This window comes from Canis lupus, chromosome 4, assembly GCF_011100685.1.
Source record: "Canis lupus familiaris isolate Mischka breed German Shepherd chromosome 4, alternate assembly UU_Cfam_GSD_1.0, whole genome shotgun sequence".
Classification (NCBI taxonomy): domain Eukaryota; kingdom Metazoa; phylum Chordata; class Mammalia; order Carnivora; family Canidae; genus Canis; species Canis lupus.
This window is the reverse complement of record NC_049225.1, coordinates 83,876,650-83,893,458: the sequence shown is the minus strand read 5'-3', so window position 1 is coordinate 83,893,458 and position 16,809 is coordinate 83,876,650. Positions and strand designations below refer to the sequence as shown.

Below are 16,809 nucleotides of genomic sequence, written 5' to 3'. Positions count from 1 at the left end.
TGAGCATGTATAGTAAATGGAACAACATTATTTGGCCCATGTGTGATGACCATAATTTTTTGGAGCATCATTATGTATATGTCATTGCATATCAAAAATAAAGATTAAGAAGATATTAGAGATTAGATTCCAACACTTGCTTTTTAGTTAATACAGATTTCTATTCGGACTTTTATTTTTATTTGTCTAATCCAAAATTGTTATTTCAACACCCCTCTCTCGCTGAATGCCATGGTCAACCTCCAAATAATCATCAGAAGCCCAGGGCTTATCTTTTAGATTACTATTCCTCTTCCAGCCTAGACCCAGATCATCACAAGCTTTAACAACTTTCCCTCCACCAGTCTCCCCCAGTGTCTGCCATTTCTTCCCTTCTCCATCAGATCCACCAGTGCCTCTCCTGGATCACAGCAAATCCTCTTACAGCTATATTTGGAGACATTACCATTCTCTAATTGTCCTCCCAGCTTCAGATGGAATGATTTATTTATTTTTCAAATATCAAATCTCATTTTGTTACCTCCCTGCTTCCCGACTTCAAGGACTCTCCCCTGCTTGAACCACTGCCTGCCTCAATCTTAAGCCTCCCCAAGCTCCACATACCTCGGGGTCTCTGGGTTGTATCCCCACTGGCTTCCCCCTCTGATGTGTACCAGTAGTCCTCCTTTCCAGGGGCCTCAGTGCTTCAGTGCTTTCTATTCAGTGTCAGTGGATTATTCTTTCTGCCCTCTTTTTCTAAAAAAAAAAAAAAAAAAAAAAAGAACTCTTCCTCATTTGTGATCTTAGTTTAATTGTTTCCTATCCGTCAGTTTGAAGAGAAGAGTTCATTCAAAGAAATTTTTCATTCTATACCTTCATTTAGTCCAATCCCTGAAATTATGGTATTTTTCTTTCTTGTTTATCTAAATATAATTATTCAAGCATATTGCCTAACAGTTCCTGCAGAATCAGGTTACAACAAAAAGCAAGAGAAGAAAAAAGCTGGGGCAGGCCTAGAAACCAATGAGGTAGCTTCATTGCAAAATCCAGACAAGTTGCTTCTCAAGTTTGTTTTCCCTCCAGCAACTGATTTCTCATTATGATTCTAATTTGTGGATATTTGTGAAAGACAATAAAATATTTGTAAGTGCATAGTGCATGTGTTCAGTAATTACTGCCATTTAATGACCTTCAAGTTTGTGTTTTAAAACTCTATTCTCATGTTAATGCATCATTGTTTACTAATTACAATTTCTAGCCTCCTCCACCCAGAGAGAAGAGCATAAGAATTGAAAGGTTAAGGGAGAGAAGGAAAAACTGAAGAGGAGGGGAAGAGAGTATTTGGATCTCAGAAATTTTTGGAACTAGATTGAAAGACTGTTGAGGAAGGTGAGAAGTTACAGTCAATATTTTGGGATTCAGTGTAAATAAGATGTGTTTGTAGGAACTATATGAATGAAATATAAAAATAAACCTTTGGGCAAAGAAAGAAAAGCACAGGGAGGGAGATACATAATTATTTAGAGCATATAATTTATTAGATAATTCAGACAAGCATTTTTGTGATAAATTATAATTATTTCAATTAAATTGGTACTCGTGTCACTTCATTTGACTTTAAGTATCATTATTGAAAATTTCCTAATTTTAGTTTAAGAATCCTAAATAAGTAGATCATATGCAGTTTTATTTGTTTATCACTTATAAACTAAAGCAAATAGTGGTATTCGTGAAGGAAAGATAGTCACCTTCATTTATTCTAGGCTATACTTCAAACATCATGTAATATTCCAAATGTTATATTTTATCTTAAAATATTATTAAATAATCTCATGTGAATGTATCACATCACATACTGTATTATCCTCAATCAAAGCTTGGATGTAATCAGTATCAATGGGTTCATTCAATTTTTTTCTTTTTGGTTCATTCAATTTGAATTTTTTTTCTACCAACAAATGCACATTGGAACGTGCTTAACTTACATATTTTAGGTAAGCAGCACAAGTTACAGTGATCAGTAGACTTCTCTCATTGAACACTATATAGAACCCAATTATTAGCTCATGACAAATAGGAAATTAGAACAAAACAAGCAAAATGTCCTTCACCCAGATAATCTAAGAAGTACTCATCTAATTAATTTTGACTCTCAAATGCCCAGTATATGACTTCAAAAAAATTAGATATATGCATATTCTTTATAGACAAGTGATTATTATTATTGGCAACAAGAAGAAAAATGTATGGGAAAATATCCTGTAGGAGGTTTTAGAATTCTCATGCCATGCCCCAGTAGATTGCTAATACTGGTTTGAAGAGTGGGTCTGGTCTAATCACAGTTATAAAAAATAACTTTTGTTTTTATAAATAAGATGGCTATTTCAGATTTTAGAAATATTTTCCCAGCTCTAAACATTTCAAAAAGAAACAATGAGAATGTCAGTAGTCATTCTAATTATGAGCAATTTATCTATCACAATGGAACAGTGGATATATAAACATTGTCATTTTGGGGTTTTAATTTATTAAGCCCAAGGAAACAACTATGCTTATCAGCTGAAATTTAGAATAATGAAACTATCTGTGCCTTTTCATAAATATACCTGAGATACTTGCTTTGTTGCTGTTTTTCTTTCATATTATCCCTTGATCTGCAGGTAATTTAAGATATGCAAAGTACTTTTTTTCTTTTTTCTTTTTCTTTTCTTTCTTTCTTTCTTCTTTTTTTTTTTTTTTTTTTTTTTTTTTTTTTTTTTTTAACTAGCAGTGATGTATTTTTTAAGATATTGGCCTTGGAGAACAAACTATTCAAGTGTAATTAATTCAGCCTCTGCTGAGGTAATCTTTGAAGTTGACCGAATAGAAGATCCTCAGATCAAAATTCTGGCAAATTAATAATAAAACATACACAGAGATTAGTAGTAGAAGACCCTAAAGGTGAACAAAGCTGTTCTTTAACAGATGGAAGAGACAGGGCACTAGCACCATTAAAAATACATAGTTAGAAATATTTCTTCCAAAAGTTAGCATGTGTATCCTTTTTTTTAAAATATTTTATTTATTTATTCATGAGAGACACAGAGAGATGGGCAGAGACATAGGCAGAGGGAGAAGCAGGCTCCCTGTGGGGAGCTCCATGTGGGACTCAATCCCAGGACCCCAGGGTCACACCCTGAGCCAAAGGGAGACACTCAACCACTGAGCCATCCAACATGTGTATTTTTTTTAATCCAAAAGTGACCCCATAAATTTCCAGGAATTTTTTATTCTAGGAAGAGATACATAAGAAACAAAGAACCGGGTTTACCTATAGCATACCTTGTTCTTTTTAGTAGCGTCCCTAGAACTACTTAAAAATGTAAATCTTTCCAGCACAGAGTTAATTTTAAATTTCTCAGGATTAAAACAAGACAGGTACCTGTTACTACCTTCAAAGGAGATATTTTAACATCATAAAAGACATAGAAGATCAATCAGATCACTGAGTTAATCCTTCAGACAGGGTTTCATTTTTTGTCTTTAATTATCCTTTCATTTTTTATGCCAAAGAGTACAGTATTTCTGTGTTTATATTAAGGAATGCAGGTGCTCCTAAGATAAACACGTTATGGGCATAAAATCATAATTGCATACTTACAATTATTTTCAGATGTTTATATATTAAACACCTGTGGTTGATTATAATATATTTGGGAACCTAAAAGATGCTTCACTATTCCAGATAAACACCTTCAGTTTTTATAACAATTGAGAGTTGAATGTTTAATAAACTATCTATAATGTTTTAATACTTAACCAAGTTTTGGATTTTAATAAACTTACAGCGTGGAAAATAATTAACAGATACCAATTAAAATCCAGACAATATCAACCTACAGTTGTGTGTCATGAGTGTATTATGAAGTTGCTCTGTCCTTTGGTTTCTCATCTGGAAATCCAGTTATTGTGGGATTTAAATAAGATAAAGTTCATCAAAGAGTAAATGTTATGCCCAGTAAACAAATAATAAGTGCCCAGTAAATAAAAGCTGTGACTAATTTTGGAAAATGACCCTTTCAACTTCAGGTATGATGAAACATATCCTTTGGGTGTAAAATCAAGTCTTAATAGACATATAAACACAGAAGAGTGTGTACTTGCCTAGTATTTACTCAGATCTACTTAGACACCTGTAACAGTGAACTAGGGCTTGCAAATGGGAAGAAAAATAAGGAATTATAAAATTCATTGATTAATCAAGAATTTTAAAAAGTGACTTACTAGAAGTGTGCAAATGCTAGAGAGTTAAGGGAGTAAAGAAAAACTAAATTATTTTACTCCTTGGAGAATAGGGGTACAAATATACAACGAGAAAGACACCGAATTGACTAAGGTGAAATGCTTAAGCCTTAGGATTGTGATATATTCTACATCATTTAGTGAAATTTAAATTTTATTTTTATAAAGTGGGGAAATGTTTTGAAGGAGATGATAACTCTGACCATAGAATGTAATTTTAAAGTAGATACCTAGCTTATTATTTCTCTTACAATAATAGCACAACAAAAATTGAGAGTCTACTCTCTCTGTGTCCCTCATGAATAAATAAATAAAACCTTTTTAAAAATAAAGGGGAAAAATAAAAATAAAGGGGGAGTTAGTGGTTGAGCATCTGCCTTTGACTCTAGTCATGATCCTGGAGTCCTAAGAACGAGTCCCTCATCCCACAGGGAGCCTGCTTCTCCTTCTGCCTATGTCTCTGCCTCTCTCTCTCTCTCTGTGTCTCTCATGAATAAAACTGAGAGTCTAATTTTGGTTAGGCAAATATCACAGGTGCATACACAATTAAATTTATTTCCCACAAAAAATATGTACACATGTATTCTCCTTAAGTAAAACTGTATACATATAAAGCAAGGAGCATTATAACAAATGATTCAATTGTAGAAATGCTAAAACCTTAGCACTTCAACAGAATTCGAAACAATCAAATGTGTCACCTGCTACAGAACATTTTTTTATTTTTTATTTTTTTAATTTTTATTTATTTATGATAGTCACAGAGGGAGAGAGAGAGAGAGAGAGGCAGAGACACAGGCAGAGGGAGAAGCAGGCTCCATGTACCGGGAGCCCGACGTGGGATTCGATCCCGGGTCTCCAGGATCGCGCCCTGGGTCAAAGGCAGGCGCCAAACCGCTGCGCCACCCAGGGATCCCTTTTTTATTTTTATTTTTTTAATTTTTATTTATTCTACAGAACATTTTTAATCACAAACTCCAAGATGACCATCTTTCAACAGACCTCACGCAAAGTACTGCATATAACTCCCTCCCAAAAGTTGAAGAGTATAGTTCATATGTTTAATTTGGCTTAAAAGTAAATATCAAAAAGATTGATCACGTATCCTCCCAGTTTTCTCATTTTTCTCCTTGTTAATTTATTTCCTGTCCTCATTTTTTCCCCAGCTCTTCCCCCCTACCTTTGTCTTATTATTTTCAAGATATACTCATTCTTAATAGCTATTTTGCCTGTTATCTGTTCTTGAACAAAACTGTAGCCAGATCATGCACACTGCTACAACTGAACTGGTGTTAGCATTTCTGTAATAAAAACTTCTCAAAGGTTTGTAACTCAACTGCAAAAATCACGCTGAGATCATCTTGGCGTATAAGGTCATAGCCTGAGGCAAATTTGTTTTACAATTTCGAAGCAAATTAATGTAGTCAATCCTCTGAACGGTGCAAACATAAATCAAAAACTGAAGATATATATACACCCAGAATAATAATAACAACCATTTGGATGATGTTTATTTTCAAGCGGTTGAGTTGTCTTTGTTAATTTGCATATGTCCCACACAGGTGTTGAAAGAATAGTTCTAGGAGAGAAGGAAGGCAAAAAAATGGTGGCTTTCCTCCAAACAACCAACACTAACATATGTGGTCATAAAATAAATATCCTTCATGGCAGGTGGTTTACCCTCAAACAACAACCCAGTATCTCAGTATTTTACATATACAACTATGTAAAATATGTTAAGGCTCTATTTAGAGAAAGAAACTTTCGTGTCAACAACCTTCTAAAACCACTTGAAAAATACTGTAAAAACTCCACAAATGTTTGTCTAATTCTACACAATTTTGAATTCACCAGCAAAGAGCAATTTATATGATATCACTGCATGGTTTTATATCAATGTTGTGTTTCTTTAGATACTCATCCAAAAGCAAAGACATGGTCAATTAGAAGCAGGTTTATACCATGCTTGGATGCAGGAATTAAGGTTTTGGGAAAGAAAAATGTTCTATCTCAAGATACTTCCTACTAAAATCATTCACAGAGTGTGTAGGTAAGTATTCTCAAACCACACTAATGTTTATTTGTGTGTAAAGCAACAGCAGAAACAAATAAAAATAAAGAAAATACAGGAAAGATATGAAAAGAGTAGAGAAAATTAAAAGAGAGAGAGAGAGAGAGAGAGAATTCCATTGCAACAAGAGTATTGCCATTCGGAAAATTCAAGAGAAGCCATTCACATAAAGAAGCTATTATTATTAAAGAATTTGAAGTCAGGAGTTTATTATTAAATAGAAGTCAGGCCCCATCATGAATACTAAAAGTCAAACAAAATCTCATCACCCTATTCACATCCGTGTCTTTTTGTAATTCCATTCCTTTTGGAAATACATGCATCCATGTTCTTATCAAAGATGTAATGATACAATTTTTATTTTGATCTTATTACATCCTTATTTGAAAACTTTATAGTGTTTACATGGCCATAATAATGATAAAAAATCATAATCGTAATAATAGCTAAAACCTACATAGCTCTTACTCTGTGCTTCACGCATCTTTATTTCATCTTCACAGCAGCTTTCAAGTTAAGTATTATTATTAACTCTACTTTATATACAAGAGCAAACATGGAGTTAGTGAGTTTAGGAAATGGGATCAAGGTCTCATGATTATGAGACAGTAAACCCAAAATTCAAAGCAGGGCAATAGATCTATATAATGTGTTCCTCACCACTATGTTACATATTTCTCATCTTAAGATGCCATTCACTAGTTGCCGTTGTTTTAACTTATTTCCCTGCTATTAGAAATAATGGTTATTTCCTGCCATTCCTTTTAAGAAACCGCATTGCTTTGAACATTTTCACATAATATGTTTATTGGTTTCCTATTACTCCCTCAGGACTGAGGGAATGAAAGTGGTATTAGTGAAACAAAATGTTATTTTGCATATGGTTTGATTGTATTCTATTTACTCAATGTAATTATTAATCTATATCCCCGTCAGTATAAAATTAGGTATGTGTGTAAGTATGCACATGTACAAATATGCACTTCTAACCAAATAGTAGTGAAATGAGACCTCACTCATATTTTAATCATTTGTGAAGTTAAATATTGTTTAAATGTTTAAATAAATTTATTTCCTCATTTTTCTCATAACCTATCTCCATACTGTTTTATTAATTCCATATTCTCTTTAGTAAATTAACTTGCATTTGTAATAAAATTTATTAGATTTAGAGATGGCAAAATTATATTCACAAATAGAGAAATCAGGTACAGAGTTAAAAAAATGTTAGGTATATAAAAGAAAAATTCAGAAACTCAACTTAGCTTAAACTTTATTGTCTAAGGTGTGGAGGTATTTGTCAGAGGCCATCATTAGAAGAGATGCCCGGAATGATCATGACAGCTAGATCGTGAATCTTCACGTGCCAATAGTTTTGAACATTTGAATAGGTTGATAATGAATCACACCTCACTGAACTTATTAAAGACATAATCATAGCTCAGATCATTAATGGTGAATGGTGATTACATTGGGGAAGAGAATTGATTATCCAAGAGAATCTAAATGTGAAGGCTTGTCTCCTACTCCATGGGTCCATGGATCACAACTGAGAGGTCATGACCTTGGCTGGAAAACACATCTTTGTTCTCAGTAATCTCCAACTGAAATTTAGTATTTCCTTCAATTAAATATTTAGTCAACAAACCACAGTAGTAGTGTCAATGCCTGTGACTTTAACACTAAAACAACCCCAGTTAATTCATTTCACTTAAAGCTATTGCGACTATCTCAAAGTACTGCTGATAGTCACATATAGTAATTCTTAGGCCCACCACTAGGCTGCATTTTTCTAAAAATATATTAGTAATGACATGCATATATTATTTACTATGTCATACGTTTCAAATACTGCTGTTTTTTTTAGATTATTTTTTAAAAATCTAAAGTATCTCATTTGATGAATTTAAAAATATTATTTTAAGAAAGGGTCAGCATCCCACAAAGTTAAGAGCTCCCTAGGAAGTGTGTGATTTTTATTATATTCAGACAATGAGGCCCTGACCAGAAAGGAAGTATCCTGATGGCGATGACAGCATACATCATAAAGAGGGCACAGGAGCTAATTATCTCTCTCACTCTATTTCTAGTCAGTTCAGTGAAGTCTGAGTAGGCATTTGGGGTCTTGATTCATTACAAAAAGGCTATATCCAATCCTATTTCATGCTTAGCTCTCAAAGTCGAGGAGTGTTTTTTTTTTTTTTTTTTTTCCCCCCAGAACTTTAATTATATCAAGAAAATCAGGGGCACCTGATTTTTTTAAAACTCAGTTGGTTAATCTTCTGACTCTTGATTTTGGCTCAGATCATGACATCAGGGTCCTAAGATCAAACCCTAGAAAGGCCTCTGCACTTGGCAGGGAGTCTGCTTGAGATTCTCTTGCCCTCGCCCTCTGCCCCTACCCCCACTCACAGGCTCTCACGCACACACACTCTCTCTCCCTCTCTCAAATAAATAAACCCATAAAAAAAAAAGAAAAAAAAAAGAAATAAAGTCATCACTTATAATATAATGGGTATCAGTGAATGCCCTCTGAGGTATGTGGTGGTAGATTTTGACCTAAAATGTGATAGCGAGTTGACTACAAGATCATCTTTCACTTACTTGGTTGTAATATAAAATTTTGCTTTCTTCACATCACAAATAAATTTCTTTTTCCTTAACTCTAACTGTCCTGATATCACCTGCATAAGGCAAGATGTGTGCGCTGCCCTGGGGCCCGCTGGGAATCCAATCTGTGTCTGCAATGTGTTATAGGCCTGTCACCCCAAATCGTTTATGGCAAGGCATTCTTTGACTTATAGACATTTGTCAAGGTCATGCTACTGTAAATGACCCTCAGTTTGGGAACTGAGAGCAATCTTTTCACAATAACTTTTCTCTGAATAGTTTCTGTTAGCCTGCAGTTTTCCCAGCTACCCGAGAAGCTAGCCACCAAACTTCAAGGACAACAAATTAAATCAGACAAGAGTTGTGGGCAAAGGACATTGGAGATACATGAATTGGTCTCTGACAAAATGCAACACACAAAATATCAATGGAGGACCATTATGTATAACATCAGTCAGCACAAGTTTAGAATGTTAGGAGAAATATCTGTGGGGAAGAAAATTGAAAATAGGAGAAATGGGATACTTTTTAAGCAGAAATTACGGTGACTGATTCTAACACAAACACTTTTTCTTTGTCTGAAATAATCAGTTAAGATGCAATTTCATTATATTTTTAACAATCTAGTTATAATTTCCTCAACTTCTGGAATACTTAACTACTGGTTTTGTGGTAATTACACTGCAAACTTCTCTTTAAAGAGCAAAATTATTTTTGCTCACATTTAATTTTCTTATTTAGAAATAGAACTGATAGAGAATACTCAGCTACATTTATCTAGCTATATTATTTTTACAATGAATTAATTCATTGAAATCTATACATTTTAAAGGATGCTAGCTTAGATGGAGGATGTGTCTTCTGTTTTCTAGGAACCCTCAATCAATTGAAAAAGGTTGATATGAAAACAACTTCTATAATACGAGTTGGGGAAATATGTGCTAAAACAGAAATTAACTCAATGGGTGTCTGGACATGAGCCTCGACTTACTCTGGACAGGAGTTAAGAAGTGTTTCCTATTCTCAAAGGGTTCTAAGATACTACAGAAGGTAAGATATAAAGATGGATAAAGCAAAATAAAATACATGCAGATAGAATTAGTGCAACTAAAGATTGAGGAGCTTACAAACAGGGTCACATAAATATTTCCTTCATCCCTGAGCTAACTAAATTTTAGAGGCTAAGTCAGTGACATATCTAACATGTTAATAGAGTATTACACCTCACATTAAATATGATGTGTGTGCCACCTGACATAATGCTATCTATGCTTCCTCCACTTTTAATTAAACATTAACCACAGATTTGTAGATTCATTTGGATTTTCTTCCAGAGTCTAAATATTTTGTTGCCCCATGCAAACCTGTCAGGCCCTAGGCCCTGTCCCCTGAAGTCTCTGTTGGGTGAACACCCAGCAGACAACACTGAGGACTGGTGTGATCATGTTGTGCGTGGGCTTTAAGCCAGGCTCAGATTTCTGAGGTTGCATGGAGCTGCCTGTAAATGTGAGGTTACCCCCAGACAAGGAACTTGCACGGACAAAGCCTCATGGACGGCATGTTGTGCTGGTGGAGAAATGCATGGTTCAGTGAGACTGCCAAACTATGGAGTCTCTAAACAATTGGGACCTTGTGGAAAATTGTTGACAATTTCAAAGCAAGAATAGTTCTTATATAAAAATCAAGTTGCTTACCTACTAATTGTCAGCTGCATCAATTGTTACTTATAAAATTCACCACGGTCCATACACATCTCTTTAAAATTAATGTAACTATAAACAGCTATTTATCTGTACAATATTTTCAGTAGTTGGGCTTAAATATATGTGGGGAATTAATATCTCCCAAATGTGGCCCAACTTTTTTTTTTTTTTTTTTTTTTAAGATTTTACTTATTTACTTAGCAGAGAGAGTGTGAGACAGCACAATCAGAGGGGCAGAGGGAGAAACAGACTCCTCACTGAGCAGGGAGCCCAATGTGGGTCTCAATCCCAGGACCCTAGGATCATGACCTGAGCTGAAGGCAGATGTTTAACCAACTGAGCCACCCAGGTGCCCCCCAACTTTACTTTTCTTATAAAATCGAGTCATTTTAGTTTTTAAAACCATGAAGAAAATATTTGAAATGCACTGTGTCTAAGACTTTTTTTCTAAGACTTTTTTTTATATTTAATAAGTCACATGATATTGGTTATAAAAAAATGATCATCCTTAATTAAGTCTCTTTCTTCTTCCCTTTTTTCTTTCATGTTTTCCGTAAAGATTCATTTCACATATTGACACACATATCCAACATTGTGCTATGAATGCTGTGGAAATAATGATAATAAATAGTTTGTGCTACCAAGGAGCTCATCGTCTCATAATGGGGATAGAGAAGTTAAGATATCTAACACAGTATCTCAGGAACATTTTCCTATGACAGTACAGCTAGGGGTGATCTGGGTGGTCTACTGTTTTTGTCCGGGAGACAGTATTATTCTGGGAAGTTTGCATAGATTCAACTAGAAATGAGAGGATACTGGAAAGAGCGCCAAACATTTCACACTAGAATTAAATTCATTTCAATATGCACAAGCCTACTGTCTTTCCTTGCATGCCACTACTATGTAAACCCATTTTTTTGAGAGGAGAAATATGTAAAAGTCTTAATAATTCATATTTTATCTGGAGATTTAAATTATGCATCCATTTTATTTTAAAAATGAATGAACATTTAGATTATGGAGAACAATTTAATCATTGCAGGGAACATATTTCATATGTTCTACTGATCAGTGGGTATTTCTAATAGAAAAGTACTTATATGCAACTTAGACAAAAGTAAAACCTCCTTTTCCTACAGAACTGTTTCAACTCGCTACATTTCCATTTACTTTGGGAAAAAAAGAAAGGATTTCATTATCTCAAAGAGCCACTACATTTTTTCTTTTGTCAAACATAATTTGGATTTCTTTGAATCATATTTTAGACTGTCTGAGATGCATGCAGAGTAAATCATATATATTATTTTTATGCACTTTCATTTCCAAGCTATAAAATTTTTTAAAAAACCTCACCAGTTATATACATGTCTGCAATTTCTCAACAAAAATGAAATACTTGTAGTTAAGAAATTTAGTCAATTTAACTCCCTTCCCATCACCAGCTCCAGTGTCTCTGAAGCTGCTTTGTTTTGCAGCATATCTTTCACTACTAATGCATGACTATTGTATTTGTGTTTGTAGAGACAGGAAGGAGAGATTGGAAAAGCAATAAAGGAGGAAAATCCATTATTCTTGGAGGAACTAGCTGAATAATTTCATTCTATTGATTGACTGGTTATTAGGAATCTGAATTAATTTCTCAGTACCTCAAAATCTATAGTGAATGTTGGTCAATAGGTCATGAGATCTAGAATCCAACAGGACCAGGTGAAAATTAAAATATTAACACATTGGTTTTTGATCTATACGATTACTAAATTAGGCTGCTTAGTTCTAGACTGATGCAGACAAACTTATTTCAAACCCATTAATACCACTGAATAATATCTCATTTCAGACACTTTATGCTGCCTGCCAAATAGTCACCCCTTTTTTTTTCCCCTAGGGGAACCCATTATTTTCAAAAGGTATAGGCCTTCTGGAAAATCCATCAGTTGATTCAGGTTAGAATATAGTATAACATGCTCCAGGGGAAAAATCTGATTGACGTTGACCAATTGTAGTGGTCCCTATTTATAGTTCTAACCAATGAATGGCAGACAAAAAGATGTTTTGCTTGTTTGTTCTGTTGTTGTTTGTGCATAAGGGTCCCTAGATCTTTAAAAGAAGGTGGCAAGAAAGACTTTTTTTAATCTCTGGATATGCCAGGTCCACCTGAATGAAGATATCAAAATATGGTATATGGCAGTGGATAAAACCATGAGAAACACGGAAACCGGAGCTGGAGCCTGGAAGTAGATGTGCCATGTGAAAAAAACAAAATTGTTTACATTTACTTTGCATTTCTCGTTTCTTAAAATTTTAAGTTTTCCAACTATTATACAGAAACATTGTGCTTAGGTAAGATCAATTGAGTGCTTTCTAAGACCATCTAAGGAAGTGAAACAATCCTTTGTCACTTCTTGGGCATGATGAACATGTATTTGGTAGACAGGGAATGGGGAGTATGTAAAGGGACTTGAAGGGAATTCCCTTAAAGTCATAAACTCTGCCTTAAATCCATAAACATTGCCTTAAATCCTAATGGTCATTCAAAATGAACCCAGTGATGGCTTTGAAGAGAAGTTTCAAAGTAATCTCTCTCTTTCTCTACCACCCGCCACCTCTCTCTCTATCTCACATCCTCATTTGTGTGTGTATATGTATTTATGAATTTACCCACACCATCTTAGACAAATAGGGTACACTGCATTTTAGAGGATAAACTTTTGGAGAAGCGGTGGGCAATAGACTGTTTGCTAGAACTGCATGGGAAAAAGAAAGCAAATGCCCAACTCTAATGGAGAACAGAAGTATTATCTGTATAGTTGGAAAAGTTTTAAAGTTTAGTCCAAATTATAAAATATATAAGAAGACATAGTATGTCTGAATTGAACAGGATAAAACAACATACACTTCTAATTTTCCTTTTAGAAAAAAAAAATCTATTGCTTCTCATAAGATGTTAAGGTAGAGGCAATAACCAATTTTAATTATTCAAACTATATTATGCGTTGCTCTTAATTCTTTAACGTCTATTATCTGCAAAACACAGGGTAGTATTATTTGGCAAGTAGAATATCTTTTAAAAATAACTAGGTTTTATTTTTCCAGGAAAATGACAGCTTGTAATTATTGAGCACCTCTTACATAAAATTCACATGTTTTAAATAATTATGGGGTATTTCTTTACATCGTATTGTACATTATATTAAATGTGATCTCCTTATGCACATTTTATGAGGGAGTGAGTGGGTGCACATGCAGGTGTGTTGGAAGGACTGGTGAGACTAGTGGTTGACAGCACCAGCGCTGGAGCATCCTGCTGGGCCTCAGTCCTAGCTCTTTACTTAGATGCTTTGTGATCGCAGGTGAATTTGCAAGCCTCCCTTTTTCTCAGTATTCTCTTCCCATCTCTCATTTAGCCGGTGTTATTATTATTGCTTGATTAAAAATAGTGTTTTGGGAAAACACAAAATTCATACGTGTAACTGTGGTTTAGGTTTTTCCATTCTTCATAGTATCTAACACAGAATGCACAGGATATCATAGCTGTTTCTACCCTCTCCCCACTTTTTTATGCTATTAACCCTCAGTTTAAAGTCATTGTTTTCACCCATGTGTTATTGAATCTCCTGTGCCTGGTCGTTTGCATCCTAAGTAGGATTTTCCCCTAAATATACAGCATCTCTCTCAAATAGGCATATTGCTTTTTAACTTCTGTTACCTAGACTTTTTCTCATATTATCCATATCGGAGCAATTTACTCCATGTTCAAACCAATGTAAAGCCACAAAAACCAAAATAGAATCGAATGCCTTGATCTTTGATGGAGCAAGGCAGACAGTCTGCTGATGACATGAGAAACTCCAGACAAGGTCCCCATCCTTCATCGGAAACGAACCTCTGCTTACAGAACATGATGCGATCAATTACGTACCTCTCTTTGGATGAATAATTCATTTTTTGGTATTAAATAAAAAGCAAAAAGATACTAAATGTGTTCAGTGGAAATAGTTCAGAAACACTGAAGTTCATACCACATAAATGTCTAGTACAAGCTTGGGACCGATTTTAATGTTCATTTAAAAAACAAATCACCACCATCAGGACAGAAGCATTTCCTGGAAGGATACTTCAAATTATAAAATTGTGATTGGTCCTACTTATTTCAGTATGGATAATTGCATACATATTCATATGTTTTAAAGTAGCGTTTTTATTTTGTCGTCTGAGTCACCATTTACATAAAGGTATCTTCTAAATTAAAGCCATCTGTGGGAAAGGCTGGAAATCTGGAATTCTGCTTATTGTTTTAATGTTTTATTTTTCTCGTCCTGGATCCCACTCTACTCATTAGGAACTTGACGTTTTCAGGATGGAAATGACAGAAGGAGACCTCCTGCCAGGACATTCCCATCTTTCCATTCTTATTGCTGAAATTAAAGGGATGCTAGAGATCAGTTTCAAGTATATTTCATGTCTGATGGCAAAAGTTTTGAAAATACTTTCTTTTCATTTTATCTTTCTCTTTGCCAAACAGCCTGCTCTTCGTACTGTGAACAAGTATTTTTTTTTTCATTATAATTTTCTTTAATAAGTGAAATATACTTTTAGATTCAAGACCAGATTTTCAGCATGAGAAAAATAACTCCCTATACTTTTAATCCTGTGCTCACTATCTCCACTAACGGTTTCTTTAATTCAAAGACAACCTGTATATTGAATAACATATTAAAAGTAATTGGAAAAACAAAAAGTGCAAATTATGCTATGAGGTATGGGTTTTTGCCCCTCGATACTACTCCAGTTGACCATAAAACATAAAGAAAAGAATATTAAACAACCCATGGGAAAAAGAAAGGAAAGAGGGAAAAAGAGAGAGAGAGAGAAATCACACTTGGGACAACTTAGGAAGACTAAGCCCTTACACAAAATCCATATCTTGCTAAAAACTAAAAACACATGGAATGTGCTGGATAAAATATAACATATGAAGTGTTAAATAGCCAAGTTCAAAAGACAGAAAAATGTCCTGGTGACAGCAAAGAAGAGAGAAGTCATAGCCAGCCCATGGTGACTGCAGACCACAGAGGCTCTAGGGCCTGGGATATTCAGTTCTGATCCCCACGTACCCGCTGGAGGAATAGTCTGGGCTTCTACTCACCACGACATCAGCAGCGAGCTGGAAACTTTGAAGTATTTCCTCTTGTCAACTATTTCCTACCTCCAGTAGTAGTACAAGCACTAGTACCATGGTACTGAACTTAATTTCATTTGGGTTTAAGTGGACTGGACATAGGATTGAGTGTTTTAGATCCTATTTAGTCTACTCTCCCACTTATCAGTGTTGGATTGTTTTTTCTCACTGTTTGTCTGAAACTTGGAAATAAAATATATCTTTATGTTCTGAATCATCTTAACTTATGATTGTATTGTGCATTTATGTTTATACCCTAACCCTTAGGCTCCAACTTCAGAATGTGACTGTATTTGGAGATATGGTGTTTAAAAATGTAATTGAGTTGAAACGAGGCCCTTTCGGTGGGCTCCATCCAATCTGAATTCTTGTAAGAAGAGGAAATGTGGACATGCAGTGGGGATTCTGGGTCTTCATATGTTTTTTTTTTTTTTTTTTCTCTGTATGTGGCCAGCTGCAAACCAAGGACAGGGGTGTTGGAAGAAACAAAACCTGCTGATACCTTGACATTGCACTTTTAACCTCCAGAAGGGTCAGAAAGTAAACTTCTCTGTTTAAGCTGTGTTGTCTGTGGCATTCTGTTATGAAAGCTCTGGTAAATTAATATAATTACCGAAGTGAAATTGGAGAAAAGGTGCATAATGAGATCATGCATAGGTGACTTGACTTTTAAATTTGTTTATATAGTGTCATCTTACATTGAAGAATTTATAAAATTTTATTGAAAGCTTCATTTTTTAAATCATTCTTCTAATATGTTCAAATGCATTTTTTTTTTTCTTTTTTCAGTTAGACTTGGAGCTTTCTGCTCTTTTAGGAATGCTTTCCTATTCAAACGTAGCAAAGAACAGTGTGTATCCAAGGTAAACTTTGCAGTTTCTGGCCCTGAGAAAATCCTTGCCTTAACTGAAACTCTAATAAAAAATTAGTAAAAGGCTCTGAATAGGCTCTGAATTTCACGAAGGAAGGTCATATTTCTCATG

The 16,809-nt window shown here is 34.6% G+C and overlaps 1 protein-coding gene across 2 annotated transcripts in view; it reads right to left on the bottom strand.

Annotated features, from left to right (window-relative positions):
• The window catches only part of CDH12 (cadherin 12), a 1,036,190-nt gene that overhangs the window by 406,362 nt on the left and 613,019 nt on the right, over positions 1–16,809 (bottom strand). The window contains exon 3 of one of the 2 annotated variants that reach the window (XM_038535417.1): positions 604–735. The exons of the other annotated variant lie outside the window; for it this stretch is intronic. The gene's annotated coding sequence lies outside the window, so the exon portion shown is untranslated. The remainder of the gene's footprint in view (positions 1–603; positions 736–16,809) is intronic. 2 annotated transcript variants of the gene reach the window in all.